The sequence below is a fragment of the Scyliorhinus torazame genome, chromosome 15, assembly GCF_047496885.1.
Source record: "Scyliorhinus torazame isolate Kashiwa2021f chromosome 15, sScyTor2.1, whole genome shotgun sequence".
NCBI classification, from domain to species: domain Eukaryota; kingdom Metazoa; phylum Chordata; class Chondrichthyes; order Carcharhiniformes; family Scyliorhinidae; genus Scyliorhinus; species Scyliorhinus torazame.
In genome coordinates this window covers 31,703,944-31,716,206 of record NC_092721.1, presented here as the reverse complement: position 1 = coordinate 31,716,206, position 12,263 = coordinate 31,703,944, and positions in this window count along the sequence as shown.

The window sequence follows — 12,263 nt, the reverse complement described above, 5'->3', positions numbered from 1 at the left end:
GTTTGTCGGGCTTGCTGGAGGGCGACGGCCTGCACCAGGGGCAGTACCGGGGAATGACTTGATACCAGGTTTGTGGACTCGCCATTGCTGTGTATGTGTGTTAAACACATCCCTTTGGTGATACTTAAAGGCCCCTCGGCTGCTCACACTGCTGAGTGCTGGCTGTGTCTTTTGAATGCTCAGAAGGCCTCAGGTCATCAGGAGCCCCCCAAAGCCACACCTCTTGACACCCTCATACCCCAGCTGTATCAGCAACGGGATGGGCCTGACAAAGCTCAATCAGGGGCCCACCAGGTGTTGGTACTCCTCAGAAGCACTGTTCCGCTGCAGAGGAAGCAAGGGTGAGCAGAGCTCACCCTAACCAGAGGAAACCTGCACCATGGCCTTTGGAACCCTCCCAGGTTCTCTGCCTTTTTCATGGCAGAGGCCTCGCCAGTGACCTCCATCTCTCAGGATCACCAGCTGTCTTCTCCTGGTGAGACAGGAAGCGCTGACTGCCTACGCCACCACCTCCAAAGCGGTGTTCAGGAGGACAGGCTTGAGTTTACGGCACACCCTGGGGAAAAGGGTGTCCCTCCTCCCCTCACTGGCATGGAGCTGTGGGTCTACCTTGGAATCCCGAACTTGGGCGAGGGGTCTTCTGTGAGCAATCTTCGTGTCTGTAGTGAATATGTGGTAAGGGGAACGCTTAAAACTGCTCCACCTGCCAGGCTCTTTGGCGCCAACTCTGGCTCCTGCAGTTACAACGCACGGTGGGCCGGGAATTGCTCTCAATTTGAGCCGGCAGGGTGTTGGCACATTTGCATGACATTTGCATGGCTAATCACACGCCATTCAGTCCCAGCGGCATCACCTCGTCTTCCAAATGGAGAATTCCGACCTTGGTATCCTGGAGCTTGAAATTCCAGATGGTAAATGGAGGCAAGAAGGGCAGCGTCCATGAGTTACGTATATCTACGGCAAGCTTGGAAGCCAGGAGGAGTAGTAGGCCCAACATGTGAACAATTTTCCACAACTCACATTCAAACCCCATGATCTCTGTCTCCATCAATCTTTCAATCTCAAGTACTCTCCTCATCTTCCATTGGCCCCGTAATCGCCGTCTTCTCACAAATCCCAGCCCCCCGCCCCGCCACCGTTCCGGCCTTCCCGTGACCACTGCAACTTACCTGGGAAAGGAAAGTGAGAAGGGTTGTCAAGCAGGTTTCTGATTGGCTTTCACCTGCTTTCTGTTACTCTGAAGTAGAATTCCACACCCTCGTGTGAAGTCCAGTATACATGCTGCACACTGACTGTTCATTATATTTCTATCAACCAAGGAGGGAAAATTCAGCCTGTGACAAATGTAAATCTATACTATGTCATTGGATTTGTTAACAAGTTAATTTGCTGTTTAATGAATCCTTTTGTTCTTTTACGGCCTATGCTGTGGTTTGGTTTATTCATTAGTACCTGGAATAGGTTCAGGACTGAAAACACAACAAGTCGATTCTTGGACTTACTACAAATGACTTAGATATTGACGCAGACAGCTAAGCTCTCACTGCGCGCAAGTGGGCTTCACCTTTGGAGTGTTGTAAAAGACAAGAAAAATATCTCGAGGAAATATTGAACATTGTAATGACAATCTCTTCATATCAAGGGGTTAAATGAAATAACCCCAGAGAGTAGATGTAGGGATCACAATGTGCTACCGCTGTATCTGCTCAACGTAATGCATTACAGATGTTACCATTGTGCTGCCTGCTGATTTCAGTGATTGTTGTGTCCAGCCACTTCTCCCCATGCTATTTGTTACATGCATCAAATATTGTGACTACGTAACCCTACTTCAAGGTCGCCTCACCTCTTAATTCAGAGCCGTATTCTGGATGCTGGTGGTGTTGTGATTGTTCTGATTAATGTGTTGTTCAAGGATCAGCAATGGTTGACCAGGGAAGAGAGCGTGTCCCCAGATTTTTGAATGTTGCAGTGGAGGCCTCAGTGGAAGAGATGGTGATGAGAGATATCCTGTGGCTTCAAGCGGATACATGCTCTAGGTACATGTTCAGAAGGCAGTGGGAATTGATAATGGAAGTCAATGGCAGAATTGGGATTTAAAGGCTCGATATGCAAAGTGGGAAGAAGGTGAATGATCTGACAGAAGTCATCAAGGTCGGTGAATACATCCTCATGTCCCATGTCATGCCAATTGTATCATTAGCTTAATCTACAGTTCAATTCACTGCACCCCCATCACTCAACTACCAATAATTTTTATTAATCAAGACTCAGACATAAAACCGCCGGCATACATGTGTATGCCTTACATCTCCCTCACACATTCGGAACCCACAATTCAAAGCTTGTACTCCCTGACGATGCAAGTAACATCCCAGAAAAAGCTGCAAATCAGGCAATAGAAAGCAGGAAAGAATGCAGGAAAATTACACAGAAACATAGAAAATAGAAGCAGGATGAGGCCATTCGACCCTTCGAACCTGCTCCGCCATTCATTATGATCATGGCTGGTCACCAAGTTCAATATCATGATCCTACCTACCCCCATATCCCTTGATCCCTGTAGTCGCAAGAGCTATATCTAATTCCTTTTTAAAATTACACCACGTTTTGGCTTCAATTACTTTCTGTGGTAACGAATTCCACAGATTCACCACTCTCTGGGTGAAGAAATTTTCTCCTCACCTCAGTTCTAAAAGGTTACCCCTTTTCCTTAATCTATGACCCCTAGTTCTGGACTCTCTCACCATTGGGAACATTGGGTGGGATTCTCCGACCCCGCGCGAGTCGGAGAATCACTGGCGGGGGGGCGAGAATCAGGCGACGCCGGTCCGCCGATTATCCAGTAACCGGAGAATCGGGGCTGATGGCGCAGCGCCGGTCGTTGGCCGTTGAAAGCACCCCCACCCCCCCACCCCCCAGGCGATTCTCCCCGGGCGATGAGCCAAGTGCCCGCTGAGGTAGGCCCAGTCCCGCCGGCGGCCATTCACGTATGGTCCTACCCGGCAGGACCTCGGCATTCATGTTGCGGGGGGCTGCCTATTGGGGGGAGGGGGGATCCGACCCTGGGGGGGGTGTGGGGTGGCCTCCACGGTGGATTGGCCTGCGATCGGGGCCTACCAATTGGCGGGTGGGCTTATCCTGGTGGGAGCCTATGTTCCTCCGCGCCAGGCCCCTGTAGCTCTCCGCCATGTTGCATCGGGGCCGGCGCGGAGAAGGCAACCTACGCACATGCGCAAACTCGCGCCGGCCGTAGCGCGCATGCGCGGACCCGTGGCACCCATTCTGATGCCCGTATCAGCAACTGGAGCAGCGTGAGTCTCTCCTGTGCCGTGCTGGCCCCCTGTGCAGCGCAGGATCGCTGATAATAGGGGCCTGTTGACGCCGTCGAAAAACGCTTCAGTGTTTATGATGGCGTCAACACTCAGCCCCAGGATCAGCCAATCCCGCCCATTCTTTCTGAATCTACCCTGTCTAATTCTGTTAGAATTTTGTAAGTATATATGCGATCCCCTTTCACTCTTCTAAACTCAAATGAATATCATCTTAACCGATTTAGTCTTTACTCATATGACAATCCCGCCATCCCAGGAATCAGCCTCGTAAAACTTTGCTGCACTCCCTCCATAACAAGAACATCCTTCCTCAGATAAGGACACCAAAACTGCACACAATACTCCAGGCGTTGCCTCACCAATATCCCTATACAATTGCAGGATAACATCTCTATTCCTGTACTCAAGTCTACTCGCTATGAAGGCCAACATACCATTTGCCTTCTTTACTGCCTGCTGTACCTACCCGCTTACTTTCAGCAACTGATGCACAAGGAAACCAAGGTCTCGCTGAGTATCCAACACTCTCAATTTACACCCATTCAAATAATAATCTGCATTCCTATTTTTTGCTACCCAAGAGGATAACCTCACATCACAATCACCAGAGATGTAGCACTGAGAAAATTATTGGAGCTGTGGACTGACAAGCCTCTGGGATTTTATCCACAGGCCTTAAAAGAAGTGGCTGATGGGAAAGTTGATGCTTTGGCTTTAATCTTTCAAAATTCCCGAGGTTTGGTGAAAGTTTAATTCGATTGGAAAATAGCAGATGTAAATCCTTTATTCAGAAAGGATGGGGGGGTGTAAATAAGGAAATTATAGGCCAGCTAGCATAACATCTGTCATAGGGAAAATGTTAGAAGGTGTGATTAATGATGTTATAGCAGAGTATATTCAGAGTAATCAGGCAGAGTCAACATGGTTTTGAGAAAGGGAAATCATGTTTAACCAATTTCTTGGAGTTCTTTAACAAAGTAACAGGTGGATAAAGGGGAATCGGCGGATGTACTGATATTCAGATTTCCAGAACTAATTTGATATAATAATCTTGATTGTCACAAGTAGGCTTACATTAATACTGCAATGAAGATACTGTGAAAATCCCTTAGTTGCCACATTCCAGCACCTGTTCGGGTACACTGAGGGAGAATTCAGAATGTCCAAATTACCTAACAGCACGTCTTTCGAGACGTGCGGGAGGAAGCTGAAGCACCCGGAGGAAACCCACGCAGACACTGGGAGAATGTGCAGACTCTGCACAGACAGTGTGCCAAGCCGGGAATCGATCTTGGGACCCTGGCTCTGAGAAACAACAGTGCTAACCACTGTACTACCATGCCACTACTTGTGCTACCATGCCATCACCAATAAGGTGCCTCATCAAAGGTTATTGCGGAAAATAAAAGCTCATGGTGTGGGGGTAACATCTCAATATGTATTGAAGATTGGCTAGCTAACTGGAGACAGTAGGAGAGGGTTGGCAGGATATGCCGAGTGCTGCATCACAGGCATCAGTGCTGGTGCGTCACCTTTTTACAATTTATGTAAATGACATGGATGAAAGGACCAACTGTGGAGTTGTTAAATTTGCTGATGACACAAAGATCGATAGGATAATAAGAAAACACACAAAGGGATATGGATAGGTCAAGTGAGTCGGCAAATATCTGGGTAAATGGAGGAGAATGTGGAAAAGTGTGAAATTGTCCATTTTGACAGGGAAAATAAAAAAGCATATTATCTAAATGGTGAGAGGTTGCAGAGCTCTGAGATGCAGAGGGTTTTGGGTTTTGGTTAATGCTTGAATCACTAGGTGCAGCAAGTGATAAGGAAAGCTCATAAAATGGTATGTTTTATTGTGAACGGACTTGAATACAAAAGTCAGGAGATTATGCTTAAGTTATCCAGGGCATTGGTAAGACCATATCTGGAGTACTGCGTACTGTATTGGTCTCCTTATTTAAGGAAGGGTGTAAATGCATTGGAAACAGTTCAGAGAAATTCACCAGATTAATACCTGGATTGGGAGGGTTGTCTTATCAGGAAAGGTTGGGCAGTCTCGGCTTGTACCCGGTGGAGTCTAGAAGCGTAAGAGGCAACTTCATTGAAACATATAAAATAAGGAGTGGTCCTGACAGGTTGGATGTGAACAGGATTTTTCCTCCTGTGGGAGAACCTAGAACAAGGGGTCACTGTTTAAAAATAAGGGTGTGAATTCTCTGCCGGTGGGATTCTCCGTTCTACCCCCAACGCACTCCTGCCCACGGGTTTCCCGGCGGAGCGGGGTGGCTACAATGGGAAAGCCCTTGGCCGGCGGCTGGAGCGTCGAATCCTGCTGCCAGCGACGGCGCACAGCAGAGAAACAAGCTGCCGGGGAGGCGGAAAATTCACCTCAAGGGGTCATTTAGTTAGGGCAGAGATGAGGAGAATTAATTTTTCTCATGGAGGTTTGTGAGACCATGGAGCAGTGGAAGCAGAGACTCTGAATATTTTTACAGCAGCTCGAAATAAATTCTTAATAAGCAAGGGGTGAAAGGTTATTTGGGGTAGGTGGGAATGTGGAGTCGAGGTTACGATCAGATCAGCCATGATCTTATTGAATGGCAGAGCAGGCTCGGAGGGACGACTCGTGCTCCTACGTTGCGTGTTTGTATGTTTGTATTTTCTGATTACAGACTGTGGTAACAATAAGTGGAGTGAGCGACTCATACTGAAACTCTGGAAGAATCAGAACAGTTTCATGGAACATGCAGATACGTGGGCTGATCATGCTACCTGATGACATGAATGAGAGGCTCGAGACATTTTTTTACAGCAGGATGTCAGTCGCTTATTGCCAAGGTGCTGTGGGTGCAGCACCAACATTTTCAAGCAGTTTCCCATCACAGGGTTGGGAGCTAAGCGTCACGATGAAATGGGAGCTAAGATTCTCAGAAGCAGGCAAGTAACTGATTGTAGCAGGTGTTTTGAACACAATAGTCCCAGTGATCCCTTTATGGACCAATACAGAGGCCCCATATGCTCAGTATTGCTATCGGCAAAGCACGTATCGTTCCCTTTATTGATAATCGAAAATAGCAACCAAAATTCTACAACCAACTTAGGGCCATGAATTCAAGATTGAAATAAGGGGCGTCATTCGCCTACCCCCCAGAGGGTCGGAGAATGGCCGTTGGCCGCCGTGAATCCCGCCCCCGCCGGCTGCCGAAGTCTCCGAAGGGAGAAAAGTCGGCGGGGCGTTAATGTCGCCGCTGCCGTCGGAGAATGTCACGGGTCTGCGCAAGGCAGCCGATTTTCGGCCTGCCGATATTCTCCCTTCCGGATGGGCTGAAGTCCCGTCGACGTGATGACCGTTCTCGTCGACGTAAATTAAACCTCCTTTTCATCGGCGTGACCCTGTGCTCCAGGGTCACGCCGACCAGCGTGGAGGTGAGTGACGGCCTGGGGGGTTGGCTCTGGGCAGGCGATGGCGTGGCCACATTCTGAATGCGTGAGGAGAGGTGTGTCTCGGGTTGTGTGTGTGTGTGTGTGCGGCAGGGGGGGGGGGTTGGTTAGAGTAGGCTGGGCTCCGGGGGAGTGCCGGGAGGGGGTCCGTGCCGCGGAGGGGGATGGGGGGGGGGGGTCCGTGCCGGGGAGGGGGATAGGGGTGTCCGTGCCGGGGAGGGGGATGGGGGTGTCCGTGCCGGGGAGGGGGATGGGGGGGTCTGTGCCGGGGAGGGGGATGGGGGGGGGGTCCGTGCCGGGGTGGAGGTTGGGGGGGGGTCCGTGCCGGGGTAGAGGTTGGGGGGGGGGTCCGTGCCGGGGTGGAGGTTGGGGGGGGGGGGTCCGTGCCGGGGAGGGGGATGGGGGGTCCCTGCCGGGGTGGAGGTTTGGAGGGGGGGTCCGTGCCGGGGAGGGGGATGGGGGGTCCGTGCCGGGGCGGAGGTTGGGGGGCGGGGTCCGTGCCGGGGTGGAGGTTTGGAGGGGGGGTCCGTGCCGGGGAGGGGGATGTGGGGTCCGTGCCGGGGCGGAGGTTTTGGGGCGGGGTCCATGCCGGGGAGGGGGATGGGGGGGTCCGTGCCGGGGTGGAGGTTGGGGGGGGGTCCGTGCCGGTGTGGAGGTTGGGTGGGGGGGTCCGTGCCGGGGTGGAGGTTGGGGGGGGGGTCCGTGCCGGGGAGAGGGATGGGGGTTCCGTGCCGTGGTGGAGTTGGGGGGGGGGGTCCGTGCTGGGGTGGAGGTTGTGGGGGGGTCCGTGCCGGGGTGGAGGTTGGGGGGGGGTCCGTGCCGGGGAGGGGGATGGGGGGTCCGTGCCGGGGGAGGGGGGGATGGGGGGTGTCCGTGCCGGGGAAGGGGATGGGGGGGGTCCGTGCCGGGGAGGGGGATGGGGGGGGTCTGTGCCGGGGAGGGGGATGGGGATGGGGGGGGTCCGTGCCGGGGAGAGGGATGGGGGGTCCGTGCCAAAGTGGAGGTTGGGGGGGGGTCCCTGCCGGGGTGGAGGTTGGGGGGGGGGTCCGTGCCGGGGAGTGGGTGCGAGGGCAAGTGAGTTGGTCCACCTGGCCAGGTGCCAGCCTCCAACAGTTGGACCCATGCGGTCCATGCCACCTGGCTGGGGTGAGGAGGGGATATGGGCAATGATGACATGTCGTCGTTCCCCTCCCCCCCACCAGGCCGTCATGTTTTCCGATCATCCAGCGATGTTGGCCGCCGTGGCGGCAGCCGCTCATGTCTATGTTGCCCTGGATGAGGAGGAGGAGCATGCCAGAGAGGCGGCGCAGGCTGCCGCAGAGGGACAGGCGGCAGCCGCCCAGGCTGGAGGGACACCTGACCGACAGGACGAGGAGGGGGAGGAGGACGTCGCGGCCCCACGGCAATGGAGGCACCCAAGGGCGCCCCGTGTGTACCGGCCCCGGCAGTCATACCAGGACCTCACGGACCAGGAATGCAGGAGGAGACTCCGGATGAGGCGGGGAACCGTGGCACACATCTGCCACCTGCTGGCACACCTGTCACCGCGTGGCACTGGCGGGGGACACCCTCTCCCCCTGTCCATCAAGGTTACGGTGGCCCTGAACTTTTATGCAACGGGGTCATTCCAGGCACCGAGTGGGGACCTGTCCGGCATATCGCAGACATCGGTGCGTCGGTGCATCCGGGCAGTGACAGATGCCCTATATGCCATGGCGCACCACTACATCCGCTTCCCTGTGGACCGGGCCAGCCAAGATGCCCGGGCCGTGGGCTTCTCTGCCGTGGCCGGGTTCCCCATGGTCCAGGGCGCGATCGATGGGATGCACGTCGCCGTGCGGCCACCTGCAGATAACAGGGCCGTGTTCACCAATAGGAAGGGGACCTATTCGATGAACATACAGGTGGTCTGCGACCACCGCATGATGATCCTGCACGTCTGCACCCGTTACCCAGGCAGTGTACACGACTCATACGTGTTGTCGCGGTCATCCATCCCCGGCATGTACGAGGGACGCCATCCCCGGCTGAGGGGCTGGTTGCTGGGCGACAGGGGCTACCCATTGCGATCGTGGCTGATGACGCCTATACGGAGGCCACGCAATGAGGCGGAGAACCGCTACAATGATGCCCATGTAGCGACAAGGGGAGTGATAGAGAGGTGCTTTGGCGTGCTGAAGATGCGTTTCAGGTGCCTGGACCTCTCTGGGGGCGCCCTCCAGTATCGGTCAGATAGGTTCGGCCGCATCATTGTGGTGTGCTGCGTCCTGAACAACATAACCCAGCAGAGGGGCGATGTGCCGCAGGCAGAGGAGGGCGGAGTGGAGGAGCAGCAGGAAGAGGCGCAGTCCTCCCCAGATGAGGGGGATGGGGGTAATGGTCAGGGCAGACGGGGTAGACACAGGCGGGTGGCTGTCCACCGTTACCGGCTGGCCCAGCGGGCACGGGACAGACTGATAGCCGCCCGCTTCACTGACTAGATGGGCGTGGGAATCGGGTAGTATGGCCACAGACCGCACACCATGGCAACAGCCGACCACCCACACCCCCCACCCATCCACCCACCCAGCACTCTCACCCCCCTCCCCAACCCCACCCACCCCACCCGCATGCACACCACCCCCCCCATTGCCGATCCACCTGCGGCACAACGGGCCGGGCTCACACAGTTGCGGGTAGACGCGTGTCTATTGCAGGCCATGGAGGATGATGACAACCCGCCCTGTGGTGAGCTCCTGGCTCTACATCGTTGGACTATGTGTGACCCATGGCCACAGTACCACCATCCACCCGGACCATTCCTGCATGCGGCTGTGACACTGCAGCGCACGGTCCCGTCCTCTGCCCGGGGGATGTTGATGGCGGCCCAGGGGGAAGGGGGTAGACTCACCTGGGGCTGAGGTAAGACCCCCCCTCACACACACACTTGCGCTCAACGTACATGTCACCCCCGCATGCTTTGGACAGAGCACAAAGGCAGCTTCTGTAGGTGTAACATTGACTTTAATAACCAAAGGAGTTCATGCACGTGCCCTAGCCCCTAAAACTCATCTGTGCCCTGCACCCGTGCCAACTTACTCAGTGTCTAATTGTTTGGCCTTACGGGCCCTTTGACTACGTCTACGTGGTTCCCCAGACGGTACAGCAGAACTGGAGGTGGACTCCTGTGATTCCTGCCCTCTGACACTGGATCCCTTTGGCGGCCGTTTCCTGGGGCGTCCTGGCCTAGATGGGCCAGGCTGCGGCCCGGGCGACTGGGATGGCGAGCTGCCAGCCTGTCCTGCCCGTTGCCCACCCGATGCACCTGGGACGGAAGGGGGGGGGAGTCCGAGGTGTCTCGGTGTACCGGGACCTCCCTACAGGGGGAGCCGGGACGGACAACACCACCTCCTCCTCCCTCGTGGTGCCCGATGGCCCCCAGGCCTCTACATGGGTGGGGGATGCGAACGGACTGGCCATCCGACGCCCCACCGACATCTGGCGCTGCCAGTCCTGGAGGCCCGTGCTGGTATCGACAGGGGTCTGCAGGTTTGCAGCCATGGAGCCCAGGGGGTTGGCAAACCCTGTCTGTGACAGTGCGACGCCGGCTCGCACATGGCTACTGGCGCCGATGCCCTCAGCGATGGCCTGCAGAGACTGGGCCATGGCCTGCTGAGACTGGGCCATGGTCTGCTGAGACTGGGCCATAGCCTGCAGAGACTGGGCTATGGCGTTGAGCGCCTCTGCCATCTGGCGCTGGCTCATGGCCTCCTGCGAGAGGGCAGCCATTTCCTGGGCCCCAGGCCTCGCAAACCGTTCCCCATGTCTGACACCGTCGCACCCATTGCCTCCACCGCGGACGCCACTCGTGCGGTGTCAGCTTGGGTGGCACGTATGACCGGCACCACTCCCAGCTCCTGGACGCGGGTGGACTCCTCCACCTGAGACTGCAGCCGCCGCAAGCCGCCCGTCACCCTCTTCGCTCGTCTCCGGGTCGGTGGTTGCATCGGATCTACATGTGGGTGTGGTAACTGCAGGAACCCGGGATCCATCTGGGCGGCAGATGTTCGCTTGGGCTGGGCTGCCCTCCGACCGCCCAGCCCCTCTGCTGCTCCTACCTCCACCTGCTGTATCGGGACGGCTGTGTTGTGTGCACGAGTGAGTATACCAGACGCCTCATCACTAAAGTGCCCAACCAAGGTGAGTGTTTCTGCGATGGTGGAGGGTGTTGGTGACAGCAGTGGCGTTGTGTCGTGCTCTTCGTCCCACTCTGAGTCCATGGCACTTTGGGGTGGGGGTTCGTCTCCACCCATCCACTCTGAGTCACTGTCCGGTATTTTGTCTTCCTGGGTAGTGCTGTCCCGGGTAGGGGTGTCCTGGGCAGTGCTGTCCCGGGTAGTGGTGTCCCGGGTAGTGGTGTCCCGGGTAGTGGTGTCCTGGGTAGTGGTGTCCTGGGTAGTGGTGTCCTGGGTAGTGGTGTCCTGGGTAGTGGTGTCCTGGCTCGGATGTGACAGGGGCCTGTGGCTGCCCCCCTCGTCGCTGGGTGGTCGCTCCCGCATGTGACGGGGGTGTCGTCTCCCTGTTGCTCCAGGTCTCTCCGTCTCCCGTGGCGTGCGAGGGGCATCCTGCGGGCGTCGCATGCTGGAGGGTCCGGGTCTCTCCGCCTCCCGTGGCCTCCGAGGGGCATCCTGCGGGTGGTCTGCATCTGCGGGGATGGGTGCCTGGACGTTTGGTCCTGCGATACACAATGAAGCATGCATGGTTAGACATCAGGCAGTGATCAGGTGATATGGGGGAGGGGGATATAGGGGAGGGGGGATATGGGGACGGGCTGTCGGTGGCTCACTTGCTACTACGCCCCCGACCTCTGCATCAGCAACCTCCCGGTCGTCAGGTCCGTCAGCCAGTTCCAGGGCCCTTTCCTCGTGTTCGGTCAGTGGCCTCTCATCAGCGGGGCCTCCTCCAGTCCTCACATGCTCCCTATTGTTGTGTGCGCGCTTATCCTGTGGGGGCGGAGGTGGCAGGGGTAAAAGGCAACACTGTTAGACAGGTATATGAATGCACGCCATCGGTTGCGCGTGCATTGCAGAGGTTAAGGTTAGGGCTGGATTCACTTGGGGATATGGGGGAAGGGGGGATATGGGGGATATTGGGGAGGGGGGATATGGGGGATATGGGGGAGGGGGGATATGGGGGATATGGGGGAGGGGGGAAATGGGGGAGGGGGATATGGGGAGGGGGATATGGGGGATATGGGGGAGGGGGGATATGGGGGAGGGGGGATATGGGGGAGGGGGATATGGGGGATATGGGGGAGGGGGGATATGGGGATGGGGGATATGGGGGAGGGGGGATATGGGGGAGGGGATATGTGGGAGGGGGGATATGGGGGAGGGGGGATATGGGGGATATGGGGGAGGGGGGATATGGGGAGGGGGGAATATGGGGGAGGGGGGATATGGGGGAGGGGGGATATGGGGAGGGGGGATATGGGGAGGCTCA